General features: G+C 48.4%; 36 non-coding genes across 36 annotated transcripts; all 36 read left to right on the top strand.

Annotated features, from left to right (window-relative positions):
- The first annotated feature begins 171 nt into the window (after positions 1-171).
- Positions 172-290, top strand: LOC143871192 (5S ribosomal RNA). Its single transcript, XR_013245967.1, has one exon. It is a non-coding gene; the product is annotated as a 5S ribosomal RNA (ribosomal RNA).
- Positions 291-887: 597 nt separating this feature from the next.
- On the top strand, positions 888-1,006 carry LOC143873255 (5S ribosomal RNA). The gene has a single exon (XR_013247975.1). It is a non-coding gene; the product is annotated as a 5S ribosomal RNA (ribosomal RNA).
- A 597-nt stretch (positions 1,007-1,603) lies between these two features.
- LOC143873856 (5S ribosomal RNA) lies at positions 1,604-1,722 on the top strand. The gene has a single exon (XR_013248552.1). It is a non-coding gene; the product is annotated as a 5S ribosomal RNA (ribosomal RNA).
- Positions 1,723-2,319: 597 nt separating this feature from the next.
- Positions 2,320-2,438, top strand: LOC143873257 (5S ribosomal RNA). Its single transcript, XR_013247976.1, has one exon. It is a non-coding gene; the product is annotated as a 5S ribosomal RNA (ribosomal RNA).
- Positions 2,439-3,035: 597 nt separating this feature from the next.
- Positions 3,036-3,154, top strand: LOC143873857 (5S ribosomal RNA). Its single transcript, XR_013248553.1, has one exon. It is a non-coding gene; the product is annotated as a 5S ribosomal RNA (ribosomal RNA).
- A 597-nt stretch (positions 3,155-3,751) lies between these two features.
- On the top strand, positions 3,752-3,870 carry LOC143871193 (5S ribosomal RNA). The gene has a single exon (XR_013245968.1). It is a non-coding gene; the product is annotated as a 5S ribosomal RNA (ribosomal RNA).
- A 540-nt stretch (positions 3,871-4,410) lies between these two features.
- Positions 4,411-4,529, top strand: LOC143871194 (5S ribosomal RNA). Its single transcript, XR_013245969.1, has one exon. It is a non-coding gene; the product is annotated as a 5S ribosomal RNA (ribosomal RNA).
- Positions 4,530-5,126: 597 nt separating this feature from the next.
- Positions 5,127-5,245, top strand: LOC143871195 (5S ribosomal RNA). The gene has a single exon (XR_013245970.1). It is a non-coding gene; the product is annotated as a 5S ribosomal RNA (ribosomal RNA).
- A 540-nt stretch (positions 5,246-5,785) lies between these two features.
- Positions 5,786-5,904, top strand: LOC143871196 (5S ribosomal RNA). The gene has a single exon (XR_013245971.1). It is a non-coding gene; the product is annotated as a 5S ribosomal RNA (ribosomal RNA).
- A 597-nt stretch (positions 5,905-6,501) lies between these two features.
- LOC143871197 (5S ribosomal RNA) lies at positions 6,502-6,620 on the top strand. Its single transcript, XR_013245972.1, has one exon. It is a non-coding gene; the product is annotated as a 5S ribosomal RNA (ribosomal RNA).
- Positions 6,621-7,217: 597 nt separating this feature from the next.
- LOC143871198 (5S ribosomal RNA) lies at positions 7,218-7,336 on the top strand. The gene has a single exon (XR_013245973.1). It is a non-coding gene; the product is annotated as a 5S ribosomal RNA (ribosomal RNA).
- A 597-nt stretch (positions 7,337-7,933) lies between these two features.
- Positions 7,934-8,052, top strand: LOC143871200 (5S ribosomal RNA). The gene has a single exon (XR_013245975.1). It is a non-coding gene; the product is annotated as a 5S ribosomal RNA (ribosomal RNA).
- Positions 8,053-8,649: 597 nt separating this feature from the next.
- LOC143871201 (5S ribosomal RNA) lies at positions 8,650-8,768 on the top strand. The gene has a single exon (XR_013245976.1). It is a non-coding gene; the product is annotated as a 5S ribosomal RNA (ribosomal RNA).
- Positions 8,769-9,365: 597 nt separating this feature from the next.
- LOC143871202 (5S ribosomal RNA) lies at positions 9,366-9,484 on the top strand. Its single transcript, XR_013245977.1, has one exon. It is a non-coding gene; the product is annotated as a 5S ribosomal RNA (ribosomal RNA).
- A 597-nt stretch (positions 9,485-10,081) lies between these two features.
- LOC143871203 (5S ribosomal RNA) lies at positions 10,082-10,200 on the top strand. The gene has a single exon (XR_013245978.1). It is a non-coding gene; the product is annotated as a 5S ribosomal RNA (ribosomal RNA).
- Positions 10,201-10,797: 597 nt separating this feature from the next.
- On the top strand, positions 10,798-10,916 carry LOC143871204 (5S ribosomal RNA). Its single transcript, XR_013245979.1, has one exon. It is a non-coding gene; the product is annotated as a 5S ribosomal RNA (ribosomal RNA).
- A 597-nt stretch (positions 10,917-11,513) lies between these two features.
- LOC143871205 (5S ribosomal RNA) lies at positions 11,514-11,632 on the top strand. The gene has a single exon (XR_013245980.1). It is a non-coding gene; the product is annotated as a 5S ribosomal RNA (ribosomal RNA).
- Positions 11,633-12,229: 597 nt separating this feature from the next.
- Positions 12,230-12,348, top strand: LOC143871206 (5S ribosomal RNA). Its single transcript, XR_013245981.1, has one exon. It is a non-coding gene; the product is annotated as a 5S ribosomal RNA (ribosomal RNA).
- A 597-nt stretch (positions 12,349-12,945) lies between these two features.
- LOC143871207 (5S ribosomal RNA) lies at positions 12,946-13,064 on the top strand. Its single transcript, XR_013245982.1, has one exon. It is a non-coding gene; the product is annotated as a 5S ribosomal RNA (ribosomal RNA).
- A 597-nt stretch (positions 13,065-13,661) lies between these two features.
- Positions 13,662-13,780, top strand: LOC143871208 (5S ribosomal RNA). The gene has a single exon (XR_013245983.1). It is a non-coding gene; the product is annotated as a 5S ribosomal RNA (ribosomal RNA).
- A 597-nt stretch (positions 13,781-14,377) lies between these two features.
- On the top strand, positions 14,378-14,496 carry LOC143871209 (5S ribosomal RNA). Its single transcript, XR_013245984.1, has one exon. It is a non-coding gene; the product is annotated as a 5S ribosomal RNA (ribosomal RNA).
- A 597-nt stretch (positions 14,497-15,093) lies between these two features.
- On the top strand, positions 15,094-15,212 carry LOC143871211 (5S ribosomal RNA). Its single transcript, XR_013245986.1, has one exon. It is a non-coding gene; the product is annotated as a 5S ribosomal RNA (ribosomal RNA).
- Positions 15,213-15,809: 597 nt separating this feature from the next.
- LOC143871212 (5S ribosomal RNA) lies at positions 15,810-15,928 on the top strand. Its single transcript, XR_013245987.1, has one exon. It is a non-coding gene; the product is annotated as a 5S ribosomal RNA (ribosomal RNA).
- Positions 15,929-16,525: 597 nt separating this feature from the next.
- On the top strand, positions 16,526-16,644 carry LOC143871213 (5S ribosomal RNA). The gene has a single exon (XR_013245988.1). It is a non-coding gene; the product is annotated as a 5S ribosomal RNA (ribosomal RNA).
- A 597-nt stretch (positions 16,645-17,241) lies between these two features.
- LOC143873181 (5S ribosomal RNA) lies at positions 17,242-17,360 on the top strand. The gene has a single exon (XR_013247902.1). It is a non-coding gene; the product is annotated as a 5S ribosomal RNA (ribosomal RNA).
- Positions 17,361-17,957: 597 nt separating this feature from the next.
- Positions 17,958-18,076, top strand: LOC143871214 (5S ribosomal RNA). The gene has a single exon (XR_013245989.1). It is a non-coding gene; the product is annotated as a 5S ribosomal RNA (ribosomal RNA).
- A 540-nt stretch (positions 18,077-18,616) lies between these two features.
- Positions 18,617-18,735, top strand: LOC143873089 (5S ribosomal RNA). Its single transcript, XR_013247811.1, has one exon. It is a non-coding gene; the product is annotated as a 5S ribosomal RNA (ribosomal RNA).
- Positions 18,736-19,332: 597 nt separating this feature from the next.
- On the top strand, positions 19,333-19,451 carry LOC143871215 (5S ribosomal RNA). The gene has a single exon (XR_013245990.1). It is a non-coding gene; the product is annotated as a 5S ribosomal RNA (ribosomal RNA).
- Positions 19,452-20,048: 597 nt separating this feature from the next.
- On the top strand, positions 20,049-20,167 carry LOC143871216 (5S ribosomal RNA). Its single transcript, XR_013245991.1, has one exon. It is a non-coding gene; the product is annotated as a 5S ribosomal RNA (ribosomal RNA).
- A 597-nt stretch (positions 20,168-20,764) lies between these two features.
- On the top strand, positions 20,765-20,883 carry LOC143871217 (5S ribosomal RNA). Its single transcript, XR_013245992.1, has one exon. It is a non-coding gene; the product is annotated as a 5S ribosomal RNA (ribosomal RNA).
- A 597-nt stretch (positions 20,884-21,480) lies between these two features.
- Positions 21,481-21,599, top strand: LOC143871218 (5S ribosomal RNA). The gene has a single exon (XR_013245993.1). It is a non-coding gene; the product is annotated as a 5S ribosomal RNA (ribosomal RNA).
- A 597-nt stretch (positions 21,600-22,196) lies between these two features.
- On the top strand, positions 22,197-22,315 carry LOC143871219 (5S ribosomal RNA). The gene has a single exon (XR_013245994.1). It is a non-coding gene; the product is annotated as a 5S ribosomal RNA (ribosomal RNA).
- A 597-nt stretch (positions 22,316-22,912) lies between these two features.
- LOC143871220 (5S ribosomal RNA) lies at positions 22,913-23,031 on the top strand. The gene has a single exon (XR_013245995.1). It is a non-coding gene; the product is annotated as a 5S ribosomal RNA (ribosomal RNA).
- A 597-nt stretch (positions 23,032-23,628) lies between these two features.
- On the top strand, positions 23,629-23,747 carry LOC143871222 (5S ribosomal RNA). Its single transcript, XR_013245997.1, has one exon. It is a non-coding gene; the product is annotated as a 5S ribosomal RNA (ribosomal RNA).
- Positions 23,748-24,344: 597 nt separating this feature from the next.
- On the top strand, positions 24,345-24,463 carry LOC143871223 (5S ribosomal RNA). Its single transcript, XR_013245999.1, has one exon. It is a non-coding gene; the product is annotated as a 5S ribosomal RNA (ribosomal RNA).
- A 597-nt stretch (positions 24,464-25,060) lies between these two features.
- On the top strand, positions 25,061-25,179 carry LOC143871224 (5S ribosomal RNA). Its single transcript, XR_013246000.1, has one exon. It is a non-coding gene; the product is annotated as a 5S ribosomal RNA (ribosomal RNA).
- Positions 25,180-25,184: the final 5 nt, after the last annotated feature.

Here is a 25,184-nt window from a genome sequence, read left to right on the forward strand (position 1 = left end):
GGGAAGATTCATCGCGCGATGACAGCCCTGGCGGTCATCCGGCTTCCCGACATGCTCGGATCGTCCATCCGGTGTCATCTAGCAGGATTTTTTCGCACTTTCATTTAAACGGACTTCGTACGACAATGCGAGTGGAAACTCTTTATTACTTTGACAATGGAGAGGCATGCTGGGTGCGATCATACCAGCACAAATGCACTGGATCCCATCAGAACTCCGAAGTTAAGCGTGCTTGGGCGAGAGTAGTACTAGGATGGGTGACCTCCTGGGAAGTCCTCGTGTTGCACCCCTGTCACTTTTTTCGGCTATCTACCACTTTTTTCGAACAATCTTTCGGTTCTGGAACATCGATGCGAACTGAAACGCACGTTTAGTGCGACGCCTCCTACGTTTCGGTTCGGATCTTTTTATTTTCTTCCGGATGGTGAATTCAAAGACGTCCGGTCTTTATTATGGCGGGGTGATAGTGTCGTTTGATTCGATAAACGGAATTCGTTCTGACATTTCATTTGCGGTCAAATTATAGCGGGGGTTTGTTTAGATTCAGTGACGTACAGGCTATAGCGGATGAGTGTACTAGTGGATGCGAGTCATGAATCCGGTCGGAAGATGTTTACTGGCCGTGAGCTACCCTTGGTGCACAAATATCGTTCTGACGATAACTTTTGATCCGCCCGTCAGATCGTGGCGATTCTTATATTGATTCGGGGGTACTCGGGAAGATTCATCGCGCGATGACATTCCTGGCGGTCATCCGGCTTCCAGACATGCTCGGATCGTCCATCCGGTGTCATCTAGCAGGATTTTTTCGCACTTTCATTTAAACGGACTTCGTACGACAATGCGAGTGGAAACGCTTTATTACTTTGACAATGGAGAGGCATGCTGGGTGCGATCATACCAGCACAAATCCACTGGATCCCATCAGAACTCCGAAGTTAAGCGTGCTTGGGCGAGAGTAGTACTAGGATGGGTGACCTCCTGGGAAGTCCTCGTGTTGCACCCCTGTCACTTTTTTCGGCTATCTACCACTTTTTTCGAACAATCTTTCGGTTCTGGAACATCGATGCGAACTGAAACGCACGTTTAGTGCGTCGCCTCCTACGTTTCGGTTCGGATCTTTTTATTTTCTTCCGGATGGTGAATTCAAAGACGTCCGGTCTTTATTATGGCGAGGTGATAGTGTCGTTTGATTCGATAAACGGAATTCGTTCTGACATTTCATTTGCGGTCAAATTATAGCGGGGGTTTGTTTAGATTCAGTGACGTACAGGCTATAGCGGATGAGTGTACTAGTGGATGCGAGTCATGAATCCGGTCGGAAGGTGTTTACTGGCCGTGAGCTACCCTTGGTGCACAAATATCGTTCTGACGATAACTTTTGATCCGCCCGTCAGATCGTGGCGATTCTTATATTGATTCGGGGGTACTCGGGAAGATCCATCGCGCGATGACAGCCATGGCAGTCATCCGGCTTCCCGACATGCTCGGATCGTCCATCCGGTGTCATCTAGCAGGATTTTTTCGCACTTTCATTTAAACGGACTTCGTACGACAATGCGAGTGGAAACTCTTTATTACTTTGACAATGGAGAGGCATGCTGGGTGCGATCATACCAGCAAAAATGCACTGGATCCCATCAGAACTCCGAAGTTAAGCGTGCTTGGGCGAGAGTAGTACTAGGATGGGTGACCTCCTGGGAAGTCCTCGTGTTGCACCCCTGTCACTTTTTTCGGCTATCTACCACTTTTTTCGAACAATCTTTCGGTTCTGGAACATCGATGCGAACTGAAACGCACGTTTAGTGCGTCGCCTCTTACGTTTCGGTTCGGATCTTTTTATTTTCTTCCGGATGGTGAATTCAAAGACGTCCGGTCTTTATTATGGCGGGGTGATAGTGTCGTTTGATTCGATAAACGGAATTCGTTCTGACATTTCATTTGCGGTCAAATTATAGCGGGGGTTTGTTTAGATTCAGTGACGTACAGGCTATAGCGGATGAGTGTACTAGTGGATGCGAGTCATGAATCCGGTCGGAAGATGTTTACTGGCCGTGAGCTACCCTTGGTGCACAAATATCGTTCTGACGATAACTTTTGATCCGCCCGTCAGATCGTGGCGATTCTTATATTGATTCGGGGGTACTCGGGAAGATTCATCGCGCGATGACATTCCTGGCGGTCATCCGGCTTCCAGACATGCTCGGATCGTCCATCCGGTGTCATCTAGCAGGATTTTTTCGCACTTTCATTTAAACGGACTTCGTACGACAATGCGAGTGGAAACGCTTTATTACTTTGACAATGGAGAGGCATGCTGGGTGCGATCATACCAGCACAAATCCACTGGATCCCATCAGAACTCCGAAGTTAAGCGTGCTTGGGCGAGAGTAGTACTAGGATGGGTGACCTCCTGGGAAGTCCTCGTGTTGCACCCCTGTCACTTTTTTCGGCTATCTACCACTTTTTTCGAACAATCTTTCGGTTCTGGAACATCGATGCGAACTGAAACGCACGTTTAGTGCGTCGCCTCCTACGTTTCGGTTCGGATCTTTTTATTTTCTTCCGGATGGTGAATTCAAAGACGTCCGGTCTTTATTATGGCGAGGTGATAGTGTCGTTTGATTCGATAAACGGAATTCGTTCTGACATTTCATTTGCGGTCAAATTATAGCGGGGGTTTGTTTAGATTCAGTGACGTACAGGCTATAGCGGATGAGTGTACTAGTGGATGCGAGTCATGAATCCGGTCGGAAGGTGTTTACTGGCCGTGAGCTACCCTTGGTGCACAAATATCGTTCCGACGATAACTTTTGATCCGCCCGTCAGATCGTGGCGATTCTTATATTGATTCGGGGGTACTCGGGAAGATCCATCGCGCGATGACAGCCATGGCAGTCATCCGGCTTCCCGACATGCTCGGATCGTCCATCCGGTGTCATCTAGCAGGATTTTTTCGCACTTTCATTTAAACGGACTTCGTACGACAATGCGAGTGGAAACTCTTTATTACTTTGACAATGGAGAGGCATGCTGGGTGCGATCATACCAGCAAAAATGCACTGGATCCCATCAGAACTCCGAAGTTAAGCGTGCTTGGGCGAGAGTAGTACTAGGATGGGTGACCTCCTGGGAAGTCCTCGTGTTGCACCCCTGTCACTTTTTTCGGCTATCTACCACTTTTTTCGAACAATCTTTCGGTTCTGGAACATCGATGCGAACTGAAACGCACGTTTAGTGCGTCGCCTCCTACGTTTCGGTTCGGATCTTTTTATTTTCTTCCGGATGGTGAATTCAAAGACGTCCGGTCTTTATTATGGCGGGGTGATAGTGTCGTTTGATTCGATAAACGGAATTCGTTCTGACATTTCATTTGCAGTCAAATTATAGCGGGGGTTTGTTTAGATTCACTGACGTACAGGCTATAGCGGATGAGTGTACTAGTGGATGCGAGTCATGAATCCGGTCGGAAGGTGTTTACTGGCCGTGAGCTACCCTTGGTGCACAAATATCGTTCCGACGAGAACTTTTGATCCGCCCGTCAGATCGTGGCGATTCTTATATTGATTCGGGGGTACTCGGGAAGATTAATCGCGCGATGACAGCCCTGGCGGTCATCCGGCTTCCCGACATGCTCGGATCGTCCATCCGGTGTCATCTAGCAGGATTTTTTCGCACTTTCATTTAAACGGACTTCGTACGACAATGCGAGTGGAAACTCTTTATTACTTTGACAATGGAGAGGCATGCTGGGTGCGATCATACCAGCACAAATGCACTGGATCCCATCAGAACTCCGAAGTTAAGCGTGCTTGGGCGAGAGTAGTACTAGGATGGGTGACCTCCTGGGAAGTCCTCGTGTTGCACCCCTCGATGCGAACTGAAACGCACGTTTAGTGCGTCGCCTCCTACGTTTCGGTTCGGATCTTTTTATTTTCTTCCGGATGGTGAATTCAAAGACGTCCGGTCTTTATTATGGCGGGGTGATAGTGTCGTTTGATTCGATAAACGGAATTCGTTCTGACATTTCATTTGCAGTCAAATTATAGCGGGGGTTTGTTTAGATTCAGTGACGTACAGGCTATAGCGGATGAGTGTACTAGTGGATGCGAGTCATGAATCCGGTCGGAAGGTGTTTACTGGCCGTGAGCTACCCTTGGTGCACAAATATCGTTCCGACGATAACTTTTGATCCGCCCGTCAGATCGTCGTGATTCTTATATTGATTCGTGGGTACTCGGGAAGATCCATCGCGCGATGACAGCCCTGGCGGTCATCCGGCTTCCCGACATGCTCGGATCGTCCATCCGGTGTCATCTAGCAGGATTTTTTCGCACTTTCATTTAAACGGACTTCGTACGACAATGCGAGTGGAAACTCTTTATTACTTTGACAATGGAGTGGCATGCTGGGTGCGATCATACCAGCACAAATGCACTGGATCCCATCAGAACTCCGAAGTTAAGCGTGCTTGGGCGAGAGTAGTACTAGGATGGGTGACCTCCTGGGAAGTCCTCGTGTTGCACCCCTGTCACTTTTTTCGGCTATCTACCACTTTTTTCGAACAATCTTTCGGTTCTGGAACATCGATGCGAACTGAAACGCACGTTTAGTGCGTCGCCTCATACGTTTCGGTTCGGATCTTTTTATTTTCTTCCGGATGGTGAATTCAAAGACGTCCGGTCTTTATTATGGCGGGCTGATAATGTCGTTTGATTCGATAAACGGAATTCGTTCTGACATTTCATTTGCGGTCAAATTATAGCGGGGGTTTGTTTAGATTCAGTGACGTACAGGCTATAGCGGATGAGTGTACTAGTGGATGCGAGTCATGAATCCGGTCGGAAGGTGTTTACTGGCCGTGAGCTACCGTTGGTGCACAAATATCGTTCCGACGATAACTTTTTATCCGCCCGTCAGATCGTAGCGATTCTTATATTGATTCGGGGGTACTCGGGAAGATTAATCGCGCGATGACAGCCCTGGCGGTCATCCGGCTTCCCGACATGCTCGGATCGTCCATCCGGTGTCATCTAGCAGGATTTTTTCGCACTTTCATTTAAACGGACTTCGTACGACAATGCGAGTGGAAACTCTTTATTACTTTGACAATGGAGAGGCATGCTGGGTGCGATCATACCAGCACAAATGCACTGGATCCCATCAGAACTCCGAAGTTAAGCGTGCTTGGGCGAGAGTAGTACTAGGATGGGTGACCTCCTGGGAAGTCCTCGTGTTGCACCCCTCGATGCGAACTGAAACGCACGTTTAGTGCGTCGCCTCCTACGTTTCGGTTCGGATCTTTTTATTTTCTTCCGGATGGTGAATTCAAAGACGTCCGGTCTTTATTATGGCGGGGTGATAGTGTCGTTTGATTCGATAAACGGAATTCGTTCTGACATTTCATTTGCAGTCAAATTATAGCGGGGGTTTGTTTAGATTCAGTGACGTACAGGCTATAGCGGATGAGTGTACTAGTGGATGCGAGTCATGAATCCGGTCGGAAGGTGTTTACTGGCCGTGAGCTACCCTTGGTGCACAAATATCGTTCCGACGATAACTTTTGATCCGCCCGTCAGATCGTCGTGATTCTTATATTGATTCGTGGGTACTCGGGAAGATCCATCGCGCGATGACAGCCCTGGCGGTCATCCGGCTTCCCGACATGCTCGGATCGTCCATCCGGTGTCATCTAGCAGGATTTTTTCGCACTTTCATTTAAACGGACTTCGTACGACAATGCGAGTGGAAACTCTTTACTACTTTGACAATGGAGTGGCATGCTGGGTGCGATCATACCAGCACAAATGCACTGGATCCCATCAGAACTCCGAAGTTAAGCGTGCTTGGGCGAGAGTAGTACTAGGATGGGTGACCTCCTGGGAAGTCCTCGTGTTGCACCCCTGTCACTTTTTTCGGCTATCTACCACTTTTTTCGAACAATCTTTCGGTTCTGGAACATCGATGCGAACTGAAACGCACGTTTAGTGCGTCGCCTCATACGTTTCGGTTCGGATCTTTTTATTTTCTTCCGGATGGTGAATTCAAAGACGTCCGGTCTTTATTATGGCGGGCTGATAATGTCGTTTGATTCGATAAACGGAATTCGTTCTGACATTTCATTTGCGGTCAAATTATAGCGGGGGTTTGTTTAGATTCAGTGACGTACAGGCTATAGCGGATGAGTGTACTAGTGGATGCGAGTCATGAATCCGGTCGGAAGGTGTTTACTGGCCGTGAGCTACCCTTGGTGCACAAATATCGTTCCGACGATAACTTTTGATCCGCCCGTCAGATCGTAGCGATTCTTATATTGATTCGGGGGTACTCGGGAAGATTAATCGCGCGATGACAGCCTTGGCGGTCATCCGGCTTCCCGACATGCTCGGATCGTCCATCCGGTGTCATCTAGCAGGATTTTTTCGCACTTTCATTTAAACGGACTTCGTACGACAATGCGAGTGGAAACTCTTTATTACTTTGACAATGGAGAGGCATGCTGGGTGCGATCATACCAGCACAAATGCACTGGATCCCATCAGAACTCCGAAGTTAAGCGTGCTTGGGCGAGAGTAGTACTAGGATGGGTGACCTCCTGGGAAGTCCTCGTGTTGCACCCCTGTCACTTTTTTCGGCTATCTACCACTTTTTTCGAACAATCTTTCGGTTCTGGAACATCGATGCGAACTGAAACGCACGTTTAGTGCGTCGCCTCCTACGTTTCGGTTCGGATCTTTTTATTTTCTTCCGGATGGTGAATTCAAAGACGTCCGGTCTTTATTATGGCGGGGTGATAGTGTCGTTTGATTCGATAAACGGAATTCGTTCTGACATTTCATTTGCAGTCAAATTATAGCGGGGGTTTGTTTAGATTCAGTGACGTACAGGCTATAGCGGATGAGTGTACTAGTGGATGCGAGTCATGAATCCGGTCGGAAGGTGTTTACTGGCCGTGAGCTACCCTTGGTGCACAAATATCGTTCCGACGATAACTTTTGATCCGCCCGTCAGATCGTCGTGATTCTTATATTGATTCGGGGGTACTCGGGAAGATCCATCGCGCGATGACAGCCCTGGCGGTCATCCGGCTTCCCGACATGCTCGGATCGTCCATCCGGTGTCATCTAGCAGGATTTTTTCGCACTTTCATTTAAACGGACTTCGTACGACAATGCGAGTGGAAACTCTTTATTACTTTGACAATGGAGTGGCATGCTGGGTGCGATCATACCAGCACAAATGCACTGGATCCCATCAGAACTCCGAAGTTAAGCGTGCTTGGGCGAGAGTAGTACTAGGATGGGTGACCTCCTGGGAAGTCCTCGTGTTGCACCCCTGTCACTTTTTTCGGCTATCTACCACTTTTTTCGAACAATCTTTCGGTTCTGGAACATCGATGCGAACTGAAACGCACGTTTAGTGCGTCGCCTCCTACGTTTCGGTTCGGATCTTTTTATTTTCTTCCGGATGGTGAATTCAAACACGTCCGGTCTTTATTATGGCGGGGTGATAGTGTCGTTTGATTCGATAAACGGAATTCGTTCTGACATTTCATTTGCGGTCAAATTATAGCGGGGGTTTGTTTAGATTCAGTGACGTACAGGCTATAGCGGATGAGTGTACTAGTGGATGCGAGTCATGAATCCGGTCGGAAGGTGTTTACTGGCCGTGAGCTACCCTTGGTGCACAAATATCGTTCCGACGATAACTTTTGATCCGCCCGTCAGATCGTGGCGGTTCTTATATTGATTCGGGGGTACTCGGGAAGATTCATCGCGCGATGACAGCCCTGGCGGTCATCCGGCTTCCCGACATGCTCGGATCGTCCATCCGGTGTCATCTAGCAGGATTTTTTCGCACTTTCATTTAAACGGACTTCGTACGACAATGCGAGTGGAAACTCTTTATTACTTTGACAATGGAGTGGCATGCTGGGTGCGATCATACCAGCACAAATGCACTGGATCCCATCAGAACTCCGAAGTTAAGCGTGCTTGGGCGAGAGTAGTACTAGGATGGGTGACCTCCTGGGAAGTCCTCGTGTTGCACCCCTGTCACTTTTTTCGGCTATCTACCACTTTTTTCGAACAATCTTTCGGTTCTGGAACATCGATGCGAACTGAAACGCACGTTTAGTGCGTCGCCTCCTACGTTTCGGTTCGGATCTTTTTATTTTCTTCCGGATGGTGAATTCAAACACGTCCGGTCTTTATTATGGCGGGGTGATAGTGTCGTTTGATTCGATAAACGGAATTCGTTCTGACATTTCATTTGCGGTCAAATTATAGCGGGGGTTTGTTTAGATTCAGTGACGTACAGGCTATAGCGGATGAGTGTACTAGTGGATGCGAGTCATGAATCCGGTCGGAAGGTGTTTACTGGCCGTGAGCTACCCTTGGTGCACAAATATCGTTCCGACGATAACTTTTGATCCGCCCGTCAGATCGTGGCGGTTCTTATATTGATTCGGGGGTACTCGGGAAGATTCATCGCGCGATGACAGCCCTGGCGGTCATCCGGCTTCCCGACATGCTCGGATCGTCCATCCGGTGTCATCTAGCAGGATTTTTTCGCACTTTCATTTAAACGGACTTCGTACGACAATGCGAGTGGAAACTCTTTATTACTTTGACAATTGAGAGGCATGCTGGGTGCGATCATACCAGCACAAATGCACTGGATCCCATCAGAACTCCGAAGTTAAGCGTGCTTGGGCGAGAGTAGTACTAGGATGGGTGACCTCCTGGGAAGTCCTCGTGTTGCACCCCTGTCACTTTTTTCGGCTATCAACCACTTTTTTCGAACAATCTTTCGGTTCTGGAACATCGATGCGAACTGAAACGCACGTTTAGTGCGTCGCCTCCTACGTTTCGGTTCGGATCTTTTTATTTTCTTCCGGATGGTGAATTCAAAGACGTCCGGTCTTTATTATGGCGGGGTGATAGTGTCGTTTGATTCGATAAACGGAATTCGTTCTGACATTTCATTTGCGGTCAAATTATAGCGGGGGTTTGTTTAGATTCAGTGACGTACAGGCTATAGCGGATGAGTGTACTAGTGGATGCGAGTCATGAATCCGGTCGGAAGGTGTTTACTGGCCGTGAGCTACCCTTGGTGCACAAATATCGTTCCGACGATAACTTTTGATCCGCCCGTCAGATCGTGGCGATTCTTATATTGATTCGGGGGTACTCGGGAAGATCCATCGCGCGATGACAGCCCTGGCGGTCATCCGGCTTCCCGACATGCTCGGATCGTCCATCCGGTGTCATCTAGCAGGATTTTTTCGCACTTTCATTTAAACGGACTTCGTACGACAATGCGAGTGGAAACTCTTTATTACTTTGACAATGGAGAGGCATGCTGGGTGCGATCATACCAGCACAAATGCACTGGATCCCATCAGAACTCCGAAGTTAAGCGTGCTTGGGCGAGAGTAGTACTAGGATGGGTGACCTCCTGGGAAGTCCTCGTGTTGCACCCCTGTCACTTTTTTCGGCTATCTACCACTTTTTTCGAACAATCTTTCGGTTCTGGAACATCGATGCGAACTGAAACGCACGTTTAGTGCGTCGCCTCCTACGTTTCGGTTCGGATCTTTTTATTTTCTTCCGGATGGTGAATTCAAAGACGTCCGGTCTTTATTATGGCGGGGTGATAGTGTCGTTTGATTCGATAAACGGAATTCGTTCTGACATTTCATTTGCAGTCAAATTATAGCGGGGGTTTGTTTAGATTCAGTGACGTACAGGCTATAGCGGATGAGTGTACTAGTGGATGCGAGTCATGAATCCGGTCGGAAGGTGTTTACTGGCCGTGAGCTACCCTTGGTGCACAAATATCGTTCCGACGATAACTTTTGATCCGCCCGTCAGATCGTCGTGATTCTTATATTGATTCGGGGGTACTCGGGAAGATCCATCGCGCGATGACAGCCCTGGCGGTCATCCGGCTTCCCGACATGCTCGGATCGTCCATCCGGTGTCATCTAGCAGGATTTTTTCGCACTTTCATTTAAACGGACTTCGTACGACAATGCGAGTGGAAACTCTTTATTACTTTGACAATGGAGTGGCATGCTGGGTGCGATCATACCAGCACAAATGCACTGGATCCCATCAGAACTCCGAAGTTAAGCGTGCTTGGGCGAGAGTAGTACTAGGATGGGTGACCTCCTGGGAAGTCCTCGTGTTGCACCCCTGTCACTTTTTTCGGCTATCTACCACTTTTTTCGAACAATCTTTCGGTTCTGGAACATCGATGCGAACTGAAACGCACGTTTAGTGCGTCGCCTCCTACGTTTCGGTTCGGATCTTTTTATTTTCTTCCGGATGGTGAATTCAAACACGTCCGGTCTTTATTATGGCGGGGTGATAGTGTCGTTTGATTCGATAAACGGAATTCGTTCTGACATTTCATTTGCGGTCAAATTATAGCGGGGGTTTGTTTAGATTCAGTGACGTACAGGCTATAGCGGATGAGTGTACTAGTGGATGCGAGTCATGAATCCGGTCGGAAGGTGTTTACTGGCCGTGAGCTACCCTTGGTGCACAAATATCGTTCCGACGATAACTTTTGATCCGCCCGTCAGATCGTGGCGGTTCTTATATTGATTCGGGGGTACTCGGGAAGATTCATCGCGCGATGACAGCCCTGGCGGTCATCCGGCTTCCCGACATGCTCGGATCGTCCATCCGGTGTCATCTAGCAGGATTTTTTCGCACTTTCATTTAAACGGACTTCGTACGACAATGCGAGTGGAAACTCTTTATTACTTTGACAATGGAGAGGCATGCTGGGTGCGATCATACCAGCACAAATGCACTGGATCCCATCAGAACTCCGAAGTTAAGCGTGCTTGGGCGAGAGTAGTACTAGGATGGGTGACCTCCTGGGAAGTCCTCGTGTTGCACCCCTGTCACTTTTTTCGGCTATCTACCACTTTTTTCGAACAATCTTTCGGTTCTGGAACATCGATGCGAACTGAAACGCACGTTTAGTGCGTCGCCTCCTACGTTTCGGTTCGGATCTTTTTATTTTCTTCCGGATGGTGAATTCAAAGACGTCCGGTCTTTATTATGGCGGGGTGATAGTGTCGTTTGATTCGATAAACGGAATTCGTTCTGACATTTCATTTGCGGTCAAATTATAGCGGGGGTTTGTTTAGATTCAGTGACGTACAGGCTATAGCGGATGAGTGTACTAGTGGATGCGAGTCATGAATCCGGTCGGAAGGTGTTTACTGGCCGTGAGCTACCCTTGGTGCACAAATATCGTTCCGACGATAACTTTTGATCCGCCCGTCAGATCGTGGCGATTCTTATATTGATTCGGGGGTACTCGGGAAGATCCATCGCGCGATGACCGCCCTGGCGGTCATCCGGCTTCCCGACATGCTCGGATCGTCCATCCGGTGTCATCTAGCAGGATTTTTTCGCACTTTCATTTAAACGGACTTCGTACGACAATGCGAGTGGAAACTCTTTATTACTTTGACAATGGAGAGGCATGCTGGGTGCGATCATACCAGCACAAATGCACTGGATCCCATCAGAACTCCGAAGTTAAGCGTGCTTGGGCGAGAGTAGTACTAGGATGGGTGACCTCCTGGGAAGTCCTCGTGTTGCACCCCTGTCACTTTTTTCGGCTATCAACCACTTTTTTCGAACAATCTTTCGGTTCTGGAACATCGATGCGAACTGAAACGCACGTTTAGTGCGTCGCCTCCTACGTTTCGGTTCGGATCTTTTTATTTTCTTCCGGATGGTGAATTCAAAGACGTCCGGTCTTTATTATGGCGGGGTGATAGTGTCGTTTGATTCGATAAACGGAATTCGTTCTGACATTTCATTTGCGGTCAAATTATAGCGGGGGTTTGTTTAGATTCAGTGACGTACAGGCTATAGCGGATGAGTGTACTAGTGGATGCGAGTCATGAATCCGGTCGGAAGGTGTTTACTGGCCGTGAGCTACCCTTGGTGCACAAATATCGTTCCGACGATAACTTTTGATCCGCCCGTCAGATCGTGGCGATTCTTATATTGATTCGGGGGTACTCGGGAAGATCCATCGCGCGATGACAGCCCTGGCGGTCATCCGGCTTCCCGACATGCTCGGATCGTCCATCCGGTGTCATCTAGCAGGATTTTTTCGCACTTTCATTTAAACGGACTTCGTACGACAATGCGAGTGGAAACTCTTTATTACTTTGACAATGGAGAGGCATGCTGGGTGCGATCATACCAGCACAAATGCACTGGATCCCATCAGAACTCCGAAGTTAAGCGTGCTTGGGCGAGAGTAGTACTAGGATGGGTGACCTCCTGGGAAGTCCTCGTGTTGCACCCCTGTCACTTTTTTCGGCTATCTACCACTTTTTTCGAACAATCTTTCGGTTCTGGAACATCGATGCGAACTGAAACGCACGTTTAGTGCGTCGCCTCCTACGTTTCGGTTCGGATCTTTTTATTTTCTTCCGGATGGTGAATTCAAAGACGTCCGGTCTTTATTATGGCGGGGTGATAGTGTCGTTTGATTCGATAAACGGAATTCGTTCTGACATTTCATTTGCAGTCAAATTATAGCGGGGGTTTGTTTAGATTCAGTGACGTACAGGCTATAGCGGATGAGTGTACTAGTGGATGCGAGTCATGAATCCGGTCGGAAGGTGTTTACTGGCCGTGAGCTACCCTTGGTGCACAAATATCGTTCCGACGATAACTTTTGATCCGCCCGTCAGATCGTCGTGATTCTTATATTAATTCGGGGGTACTCGGGAAGATCCATCGCGCGATGACAGCCCTGGCGGTCATCCGGCTTCCCGACATGCTCGGATCGTCCATCCGGTGTCATCTAGCAGGATTTTTTCGCACTTTCATTTAAACGGACTTCGTACGACAATGCGAGTGGAAACTCTTTATTACTTTGACAATGGAGTGGCATGCTGGGTGCGATCATACCAGCACAAATGCACTGGATCCCATCAGAACTCCGAAGTTAAGCGTGCTTGGGCGAGAGTAGTACTAGGATGGGTGACCTCCTGGGAAGTCCTCGTGTTGCACCCCTGTCACTTTTTTCGGCTATCTACCACTTTTTTCGAACAATCTTTCGGTTCTGGAACATCGATGCGAACTGAAACGCACGTTTAGTGCGTCGCCTCCTACGTTTCGGTTCGGATCTTTTTATTTTCTTCCGGATGGTGAATTCAAACACGTCCGGTCTTTATTATGGCGGGGTGATAGTGTCGTTTGATTCGATAAACGGAATTCGTTCTGACATTTCATTTGCGGTCAAATTATAGCGGGGGTTTGTTTAGATTCAGTGACGTACAGGCTATAGCGGATGAGTGTACTAGTGGATGCGAGTCATGAATCCGGTCGGAAGGTGTTTACTGGCCGTGAGCTACCCTTGGTGCACAAATATCGTTCCGACGATAACTTTTGATCCGCCCGTCAGATCGTGGCGGTTCTTATATTGATTCGGGGGTACTCGGGAAGATTCATCGCGCGATGACAGCCCTGGCGGTCATCCGGCTTCCCGACATGCTCGGATCGTCCATCCGGTGTCATCTAGCAGGATTTTTTCGCACTTTCATTTAAACGGACTTCGTACGACAATGCGAGTGGAAACTCTTTATTACTTTGACAATGGAGAGGCATGCTGGGTGCGATCATACCAGCACAAATGCACTGGATCCCATCAGAACTCCGAAGTTAAGCGTGCTTGGGCGAGAGTAGTACTAGGATGGGTGACCTCCTGGGAAGTCCTCGTGTTGCACCCCTGTCACTTTTTTCGGCTATCTACCACTTTTTTCGAACAATCTTTCGGTTCTGGAACATCGATGGGAACTGAAACGCACGTTTAGTGCGTCGCCTCCTACGTTTCGGTTCGGATCTTTTTATTTTCTTCCGGATGGTGAATTCAAAGACGTCCGGTCTTTATTATGGCGGGGTGATAGTGTCGTTTGATTCGATAAACGGAATTCGTTCTGACATTTCATTTGCGGTCAAATTATAGCGGGGGTTTGTTTAGATTCAGTGACGTACAGGCTATAGCGGATGAGTGTACTAGTGGATGCGAGTCATGAATCCGGTCGGAAGGTGTTTACTGGCCGTGAGCTACCCTTGGTGCACAAATATCGTTCCGACGATAACTTTTGATCCGCCCGTCAGATCGTGGCGATTCTTATATTGATTCGGGGGTACTCGGGAAGATCTATCGCGCGATGACAGCCCTGGCAGTCATCCGGCTTCCCGACATGCTCGGATCGTCCATCCGGTGTCATCTAGCAGGATTTTTTCGCACTTTCATTTAAACGGACTTCGTACGACAATGCGAGTGGAAACTCTTTATTACTTTGACAATTGAGAGGCATGCTGGGTGCGATCATACCAGCACAAATGCACTGGATCCCATCAGAACTCCGAAGTTAAGCGTGCTTGGGCGAGAGTAGTACTAGGATGGGTGACCTCCTGGGAAGTCCTCGTGTTGCACCCCTGTCACTTTTTTCGGCTATCTACCACTTTTTTCGAACAATCTTTCGGTTCTGGAACATCGATGGGAACTGAAACGCACGTTTAGTGCGTCGCCTCCTACGTTTCGGTTCGGATCTTTTTATTTTCTTCCGGATGGTGAATTCAAAGACGTCCGGTCTTTATTATGGCGGGGTGATAGTGTCGTTTGATTCGATAAACGGAATTCGTTCTGACATTTCATTTGCGGTCAAATTATAGCGGGGGTTTGTTTAGATTCAGTGACGTACAGGCTATAGCGGATGAGTGTACTAGTGGATGCGAGTCATGAATCCGGTCGGAAGGTGTTTACTGGCCGTGAGCTACCCTTGGTGCACAAATATCGTTCCGACGATAACTTTTGATCCGCCCGTCAGATCGTGGCGATTCTTATATTGATTCGGGGGTACTCGGGAAGATCTATCGCGCGATGACAGCCCTGGCAGTCATCCGGCTTCCCGACATGCTCGGATCGTCCATCCGGTGTCATCTAGCAGGATTTTTTCGCACTTTCATTTAAACGGACTTCGTACGACAATGCGAGTGGAAACTCTTTATTACTTTGACAATTGAGAGGCATGCTGGGTGCGATCATACCAGCACAAATGCACTGGATCCCATCAGAACTCCGAAGTTAAGCGTGCTTGGGCGAGAGTAGTACTAGGATGGGTGACCTCCTGGGAAGTCCTCGTGTTGCACCCCTGTCACTTTTTTCGGCTATCTACCACTTTTTTCGAACAATCTTTCGGTTCTGGAACATCGATGCGAACTGAAACGCACGTTTAGTGCGTCGCCTCCTACGTTTCGGTTCGGATCTTTTTATTTTCTTCCGGATGGTGAATTCAAAGACGTCCGGTCTTTATTATGGCGGGGTGATAGTGTCGTTTGATTCGATAAACGGAATTCGTTCTGACATTTCATTTGCAGTCAAATTATAGCGGGGGTTTGTTTAGATTCAGTGACGTACAGGCTATAGCGGATGAGTGTACTAGTGGATGCGAGTCATGAATCCGGTCGGAAGGTGTTTACTGGCCGTGAGCTACCCTTGGTGCACAAATATCGTTCCGACGATAACTTTTGATCCGCCCGTCAGATCGTAGCGATTCTTATATTGATTCGGGGGTACTCGGGAAGATTAATCGCGCGATGACAGCCCTGGCGGTCATCCGGCTTCCCGACATGCTCGGATCGTCCATCCGGTGTCATCTAGCAGGATTTTGTCGCACTTTCATTTAAACGGACTTCGTACGACAATGCGAGTGGAAACTCTTTATTACTTTGACAATGGAAAGGCATGCTGGGTGCGATCATACCAGCACAAATGCACTGGATCCCATCAGAACTCCGAAGTTAAGCGTGCTTGGGCGAGAGTAGTACTAGGATGGGTGACCTCCTGGGAAGTCCTCGTGTTGCACCCCTGTCACTTTTTTCGGCTATCTACCACTTTTTTCGAACAATCTTTCGGTTCTGGAACATCGATGCGAACTGAAACGCACGTTTAGTGCGACGCCTCCTACGTTTCGGTTCGGATCTTTTTATTTTCTTCCGGATGGTGAATTCAAAGACGTCCGGTCTTTATTATGGCGGGGTGATAGTGTCGTTTGATTCGATAAACGGAATTCGTTCTGACATTTCATTTGCGGTCAAATTATAGCGGGGGTTTGTTTAGATTCAGTGACGTACAGGCTATAGCGGATGAGTGTACTAGTGGATGCGAGTCATGAATCCGGTCGGAAGATGTTTACTGGCCGTGAGCTACCCTTGGTGCACAAATATCGTTCCGACGATAACTTTTGATCCGCCCGTCAGATCGTGGCGATTCTTATATTGATTCGGGGGTACTCGGGAAGATTCATCGCGCGATGACAGCCCTGGCGGTCATCCGGCTTCCAGACATGCTCGGATCGTCCATCCGGTGTCATCTAGCAGGATTTTTTCGCACTTTCATTTAAACGGACTTCGTACGACAATGCGAGTGGAAACGCTTTATTACTTTGACAATGGAGAGGCATGCTGGGTGCGATCATACCAGCACAAATGCACTGGATCCCATCAGAACTCCGAAGTTAAGCGTGCTTGGGCGAGAGTAGTACTAGGATGGGTGACCTCCTGGGAAGTCCTCGTGTTGCACCCCTGTCACTTTTTTCGGCTATCTACCACTTTTTTCGAACAATCTTTCGGTTCTGGAACATCGATGCGAACTGAAACGCACGTTTAGTGCGTCGCCTCCTACGTTTCGGTTCGGATCTTTTTATTTTCTTCCGGATGGTGAATTCAAAGACGTCCGGTCTTTATTATGGCGAGGTGATAGTGTCGTTTGATTCGATAAACGGAATTCGTTCTGACATTTCATTTGCGGTCAAATTATAGCGGGGGTTTGTTTAGATTCAGTGACGTACAGGCTATAGCGGATGAGTGTACTAGTGGATGCGAGTCATGAATCCGGTCGGAAGGTGTTTACTGGCCGTGAGCTACCCTTGGTGCACAAATATCGTTCCGACGATAACTTTTGATCCGCCCGTCAGATCGTGGCGTTTCTTATATTGATTCGGGGGTACTCGGGAAGATCCATCGCGCGATGACAGCCATGGCAGTCATCCGGCTTCCCGACATGCTCGGATCGTCCATCCGGTGTCATCTAGCAGGATTTTTTCGCACTTTCATTTAAACGGACTTCGTACGACAATGCGAGTGGAAACTCTTTATTACTTTGACAATGGAGAGGCATGCTGGGTGCGATCATACCAGTACAAATGCACTGGATCCCATCAGAACTCCGAAGTTAAGCGTGCTTGGGCGAGAGTAGTACTAGGATGGGTGACCTCCTGGGAAGTCCTCGTGTTGCACCCCTGTCACTTTTTTCGGCTATCTACCACTTTTTTCGAACAATCTTTCGGTTCTGGAACATCGATGCGAACTGAAACCCACGTTTAGTGCGTCGCCTCCTACGTTTCGGTTCGGATCTTTTTATTTTCTTCCGGATGGTGAATTCAAAGACGTCCGGTCTTTATTATGGCGGGGTGATAGTGTCGTTTGATTCGATAAACGGAATTCGTTCTGACATTTCATTTGCAGTCAAATTATAGCGGGGGTTTGTTTAGATTCACTGACGTACAGGCTATAGCGGATGAGTGTACTAGTGGATGCGAGTCATGAATCCGGTCGGAAGGTGTTTACTGGCCGTGAGCTACCCTTGGTGCACAAATATCGTTCCGACGAGAACTTTTGATCCGCCCGTCAGATCGTGGCGATTCTTATATTGATTCGGGGGTACTCGGGAAGATTAATCGCGCGATGACAGCCCTGGCGGTCATCCGGCTTCCCGACATGCTCGGATCGTCCATCCGGTGTCATCTAGCAGGATTTTTTCGCACTTTCATTTAAACGGACTTCGTACGACAATGCGAGTGGAAACTCTTTATTACTTTGACAATGGAGAGGCATGCTGGGTGCGATCATACCAGCACAAATGCACTGGATCCCATCAGAACTCCGAAGTTAAGCGTGCTTGGGCGAGAGTAGTACTAGGATGGGTGACCTCCTGGGAAGTCCTCGTGTTGCACCCCTCGATGCGAACTGAAACGCACGTTTAGTGCGTCGCCTCCTACGTTTCGGTTCGGATCTTTTTATTTTCTTCCGGATGGTGAATTCAAAGACGTCCGGTCTTTATTATGGCGGGGTGATAGTGTCGTTTGATTCGATAAACGGAATTCGTTCTGACATTTCATTTGCAGTCAAATTATAGCGGGGGTTTGTTTAGATTCAGTGACGTACAGGCTATAGCGGATGAGTGTACTAGTGGATGCGAGTCATGAATCCGGTCGGAAGGTGTTTACTGGCCGTGAGCTACCCTTGGTGCACAAATATCGTTCCGACGATAACTTTTGATCCGCCCGTCAGATCGTCGTGATTCTTATATTGATTCGTGGGTACTCGGGAAGATCCATCGCGCGATGACAGCCCTGGCGGTCATCCGGCTTCCCGACATGCTCGGATCGTCCATCCGGTGTCATCTAGCAGGATTTTTTCGCACTTTCATTTAAACGGACTTCGTACGACAATGCGAGTGGAAACTCTTTATTACTTTGACAATGGAGTGGCATGCTGGGTGCGATCATACCAGCACAAATGCACTGGATCCCATCAGAACTCCGAAGTTAAGCGTGCTCGGGCGAGAGTAGTACTAGGATGGGTGACCTCCTGGGAAGTCCTCGTGTTGCACCCCTGTCACTTTTTTCGGCTATCTACCACTTTTTTCGAACAATCTTTCGGTTCTGGAACATCGATGCGAACTGAAACGCACGTTTAGTGCGTCGCCTCCTACGTTTCGGTTCGGATCTTTTTATTTTCTTCCGGATGGTGAATTCAAACACGTCCGGTCTTTATTATGGCGGGGTGATAGTGTCGTTTGATTCGATAAACGGAATTCGTTCTGACATTTCATTTGCGGTCAAATTATAGCGGGGGTTTGTTTAGATTCAGTGACGTACAGGCTATAGCGGATGAGTGTACTAGTGGATGCGAGTCATGAATCCGGTCGGAAGGTGTTTACTGGCCGTGAGCTACCCTTGGTGCACAAATATCGTTCCGACGATAACTTTTGATCCGCCCGTCAGATCGTGGCGGTTCTTATATTGATTCGGGGGTACTCGGGAAGATTCATCGCGCGATGACAGCCCTGGCGGTCATCCGGCTTCCCGACATGCTCGGATCGTCCATCCGGTGTCATCTAGCAGGATTTTTTCGCACTTTCATTTAAACGGACTTCGTACGACAATGCGAGTGGAAACTCTTTATTACTTTGACAATGGAGAGGCATGCTGGGTGCGATCATACCAGCACAAATGCACTGGATCCCATCAGAACTCCGAAGTTAAGCGTGCTTGGGCGAGAGTAGTACTAGGATGGGTGACCTCCTGGGAAGTCCTCGTGTTGCACCCCTGTCACTTTTTTCGGCTATCTACCACTTTTTTCGAACAATCTTTCGGTTCTGGAACATCGATGCGAACTGAAACGCACGTTTAGTGCGTCGCCTCCTACGTTTCGGTTCGGATCTTTTTATTTTCTTCCGGATGGTGAATTCAAAGACGTCCGGTCTTTATTATGGCGGGGTGATAGTGTCGTTTGATTCGATAAACGGAATTCGTTCTGACATTTCATTTGCGGTCAAATTATAGCGGGGGTTTGTTTAGATTCAGTGACGTACAGGCTATAGCGGATGAGTGTACTAGTGGATGCGAGTCATGAATCCGGTCGGAAGGTGTTTACTGGCCGTGAGCTACCCTTGGTGCACAAATATCGTTCCGACGATAACTTTTGATCCGCCCGTCAGATCGTGGCGATTCTTATATTGATTCGGGGGTACTCGGGAAGATCCATCGCGCGATGACAGCCCTGGCGGTCATCCGGCTTCCCGACATGCTCGGATCGTCCATCCGGTGTCATCTAGCAGGATTTTTTCGCACTTTCATTTAAACGGACTTCGTACGACAATGCGAGTGGAAACTCTTTATTACTTTGACAATGGAGAGGCATGCTGGGTGCGATCATACCAGCACAAATGCACTGGATCCCATCAGAACTCCGAAGTTAAGCGTGCTTGGGCGAGAGTAGTACTAGGATGGGTGACCTCCTGGGAAGTCCTCGTGTTGCACCCCTGTCACTTTTTTCGGCTATCAACCACTTTTTTCGAACAATCTTTCGGTTCTGGAACATCGATGCGAACTGAAACGCACGTTTAGTGCGTCGCCTCCTACGTTTCGGTTCGGATCTTTTTATTTTCTTCCGGATGGTGAATTCAAAGACGTCCGGTCTTTATTATGGCGGGGTGATAGTGTCGTTTGATTCGATAAACGGAATTCGTTCTGACATTTCATTTGCGGTCAAATTATAGCGGGGGTTTGTTTAGATTCAGTGACGTACAGGCTATAGCGGATGAGTGTACTAGTGGATGCGAGTCATGAATCCGGTCGGAAGGTGTTTACTGGCCGTGAGCTACCCTTGGTGCACAAATATCGTTCCGACGATAACTTTTGATCCGCCCGTCAGATCGTGGCGATTCTTATATTGATTCGGGGGTACTCGGGAAGATCCATCGCGCGATGACAGCCCTGGCGGTCATCCGGCTTCCCGACATGCTCGGATCGTCCATCCGGTGTCATCTAGCAGGATTTTTTCGCACTTTCATTTAAACGGACTTCGTACGACAATGCGAGTGGAAACTCTTTATTACTTTGACAATGGAGAGGCATGCTGGGTGCGATCATACCAGCACAAATGCACTGGATCCCATCAGAACTCCGAAGTTAAGCGTGCTTGGGCGAGAGTAGTACTAGGATGGGTGACCTCCTGGGAAGTCCTCGTGTTGCACCCCTGTCACTTTTTTCGGCTATCAACCACTTTTTTCGAACAATCTTTCGGTTCTGGAACATCGATGCGAACTGAAACGCACGTTTAGTGCGTCGCCTCCTACGTTTCGGTTCGGATCTTTTTATTTTCTTCCGGATGGTGAATTCAAAGACGTCCGGTCTTTATTATGGCGGGGTGATAGTGTCGTTTGATTCGATAAACGGAATTCGTTCTGACATTTCATTTGCGGTCAAATTATAGCGGGGGTTTGTTTAGATTCAGTGACGTACAGGCTATAGCGGATGAGTGTACTAGTGGATGCGAGTCATGAATCCGGTCGGAAGGTGTTTACTGGCCGTGAGCTACCCTTGGTGCACAAATATCGTTCCGACGATAACTTTTGATCCGCCCGTCAGATCGTGGCGATTCTTATATTGATTCGGGGGTACTCGGGAAGATCCATCGCGCGATGACAGCCCTGGCGGTCATCCGGCTTCCCGACATGCTCGGATCGTCCATCCGGTGTCATCTAGCAGGATTTTTTCGCACTTTCATTTAAACGGACTTCGTACGACAATGCGAGTGGAAACTCTTTATTACTTTGACAATGGAGAGGCATGCTGGGTGCGATCATACCAGCACAAATGCACTGGATCCCATCAGAACTCCGAAGTTAAGCGTGCTTGGGCGAGAGTAGTACTAGGATGGGTGACCTCCTGGGAAGTCCTCGTGTTGCACCCCTGTCACTTTTTTCGGCTATCTACCACTTTTTTCGAACAATCTTTCGGTTCTGGAACATCGATGCGAACTGAAACGCACGTTTAGTGCGTCGCCTCCTACGTTTCGGTTCGGATCTTTTTATTTTCTTCCGGATGGTGAATTCAAAGACGTCCGGTCTTTATTATGGCGGGGTGATAGTGTCGTTTGATTCGATAAACGGAATACGTTCTGACATTTCATTTGCAGTCAAATTATAGCGGGGGTTTGTTTAGATTCAGTGACGTACAGGCTATAGCGGATGAGTGTACTAGTGGATGCGAGTCATGAATCCGGTCGGAAGGTGTTTACTGGCCGTGAGCTACCCTTGGTGCACAAATATCGTTCCGACGATAACTTTTGATCCGCCCGTCAGATCGTCGTGATTCTTATATTAATTCGGGGGTACTCGGGAAGATCCATCGCGCGATGACAGCCCTGGCGGTCATCCGGCTTCCCGACATGCTCGGATCGTCCATCCGGTGTCATCTAGCAGGATTTTTTCGCACTTTCATTTAAACGGACTTCGTACGACAATGCGAGTGGAAACTCTTTATTACTTTGACAATGGAGTGGCATGCTGGGTGCGATCATACCAGCACAAATGCACTGGATCCCATCAGAACTCCGAAGTTAAGCGTGCTTGGGCGAGAGTAGTACTAGGATGGGTGACCTCCTGGGAAGTCCTCGTGTTGCACCCCTGTCACTTTTTTCGGCTATCTACCACTTTTTTCGAACAATCTTTCGGTTCTGGAACATCGATGCGAACTGAAACGCACGTTTAGTGCGTCGCCTCCTACGTTTCGGTTCGGATCTTTTTATTTTCTTCCGGATGGTGAATTCAAACACGTCCGGTCTTTATTATGGCGGGGTGATAGTGTCGTTTGATTCGATAAACGGAATTCGTTCTGACATTTCATTTGCGGTCAAATTATAGCGGGGGTTTGTTTAGATTCAGTGACGTACAGGCTATAGCGGATGAGTGTACTAGTGGATGCGAGTCATGAATCCGGTCGGAAGGTGTTTACTGGCCGTGAGCTACCCTTGGTGCACAAATATCGTTCCGACGATAACTTTTGATCCGCCCGTCAGATCGTGGCGGTTCTTATATTGATTCGGGGGTACTCGGGAAGATTCATCGCGCGATGACAGCCCTGGCGGTCATCCGGCTTCCCGACATGCTCGGATCGTCCATCCGGTGTCATCTAGCAGGATTTTTTCGCACTTTCATTTAAACGGACTTCGTACGACAATGCGAGTGGAAACTCTTTATTACTTTGACAATGGAGAGGCATGCTGGGTGCGATCATACCAGCACAAATGCACTGGATCCCATCAGAACTCCGAAGTTAAGCGTGCTTGGGCGAGAGTAGTACTAGGATGGGTGACCTCCTGGGAAGTCCTCGTGTTGCACCCCTGTCACTTTTTTCGGCTATCTACCACTTTTTTCGAACAATCTTTCGGTTCTGGAACATCGATGCGAACTGAAACGCACGTTTAGTGCGTCGCCTCCTACGTTTCGGTTCGGATCTTTTTATTTTCTTCCGGATGGTGAATTCAAAGACGTCCGGTCTTTATTATGGCGGGGTGATAGTGTCGTTTGATTCGATAAACGGAATTCGTTCTGACATTTCATTTGCGGTCAAATTATAGCGGGGGTTTGTTTAGATTCAGTGACGTACAGGCTATAGCGGATGAGTGTACTAGTGGATGCGAGTCATGAATCCGGTCGGAAGGTGTTTACTGGCCGTGAGCTACCCTTGGTGCACAAATATCGTTCCGACGATAACTTTTGATCCGCCCGTCAGATCGTGGCGATTCTTATATTGATTCGGGGGTACTCGGGAAGATCCATCGCGCGATGACAGCCCTGGCGGTCATCCGGCTTCCCGACATGCTCGGATCGTCCATCCGGTGTCATCTAGCAGGATTTTTTCGCACTTTCATTTAAACGGACTTCGTACGACAATGCGAGTGGAAACTCTTTATTACTTTGACAATGGAGAGGCATGCTGGGTGCGATCATACCAGCACAAATGCACTGGATCCCATCAGAACTCCGAAGTTAAGCGTGCTTGGGCGAGAGTAGTACTAGGATGGGTGACCTCCTGGGAAGTCCTCGTGTTGCACCCCTGTCACTTTTTTCGGCTATCAACCACTTTTTTCGAACAATCTTTCGGTTCTGGAACATCGATGCGAACTGAAACGCACGTTTAGTGCGTCGCCTCCTACGTTTCGGTTCGGATCTTTTTATTTTCTTCCGGATGGTGAATTCAAAGACGTCCGGTCTTTATTATGGCGGGGTGATAGTGTCGTTTGATTCGATAAACGGAATTCGTTCTGACATTTCATTTGCGGTCAAATTATAGCGGGGGTTTGTTTAGATTCAGTGACGTACAGGCTATAGCGGATGAGTGTACTAGTGGATGCGAGTCATGAATCCGGTCGGAAGGTGTTTACTGGCCGTGAGCTACCCTTGGTGCACAAATATCGTTCCGACGATAACTTTTGATCCGCCCGTCAGATCGTGGCGATTCTTATATTGATTCGGGGGTACTCGGGAAGATCCATCGCGCGATGACAGCCCTGGCGGTCATCCGGCTTCCCGACATGCTCGGATCGTCCATCCGGTGTCATCTAGCAGGATTTTTTCGCACTTTCATTTAAACGGACTTCGTACGACAATGCGAGTGGAAACTCTTTATTACTTTGACAATGGAGAGGCATGCTGGGTGCGATCATACCAGCACAAATGCACTGGATCCCATCAGAACTCCGAAGTTAAGCGTGCTTGGGCGAGAGTAGTACTAGGATGGGTGACCTCCTGGGAAGTCCTCGTGTTGCACCCCTGTCACTTTTTTCGGCTATCTACCACTTTTTTCGAACAATCTTTCGGTTCTGGAACATCGATGCGAACTGAAACGCACGTTTAGTGCGTCGCCTCCTACGTTTCGGTTCGGATCTTTTTATTTTCTTCCGGATGGTGAATTCAAAGACGTCCGGTCTTTATTATGGCGGGGTGATAGTGTCGTTTGATTCGATAAACGGAATTCGTTCTGACATTTCATTTGCAGTCAAATTATAGCGGGGGTTTGTTTAGATTCAGTGACGTACAGGCTATAGCGGATGAGTGTACTAGTGGATGCGAGTCATGAATCCGGTCGGAAGGTGTTTACTGGCCGTGAGCTACCCTTGGTGCACAAATATCGTTCCGACGATAACTTTTGATCCGCCCGTCAGATCGTCGTGATTCTTATATTAATTCGGGGGTACTCGGGAAGATCCATCGCGCGATGACAGCCCTGGCGGTCATCCGGCTTCCCGACATGCTCGGATCGTCCATCCGGTGTCATCTAGCAGGATTTTTTCGCACTTTCATTTAAACGGACTTCGTACGACAATGCGAGTGGAAACTCTTTATTACTTTGACAATGGAGTGGCATGCTGGGTGCGATCATACCAGCACAAATGCACTGGATCCCATCAGAACTCCGAAGTTAAGCGTGCTTGGGCGAGAGTAGTACTAGGATGGGTGACCTCCTGGGAAGTCCTCGTGTTGCACCCCTGTCA

The sequence above is a fragment of the Tasmannia lanceolata genome, unplaced genomic scaffold, assembly GCF_043159265.1.
Source record: "Tasmannia lanceolata isolate RefF3 unplaced genomic scaffold, GAP_Taslan_0.1 ptg000003l, whole genome shotgun sequence".
In the NCBI taxonomy this organism is placed as follows: domain Eukaryota; kingdom Viridiplantae; phylum Streptophyta; class Magnoliopsida; order Canellales; family Winteraceae; genus Tasmannia; species Tasmannia lanceolata.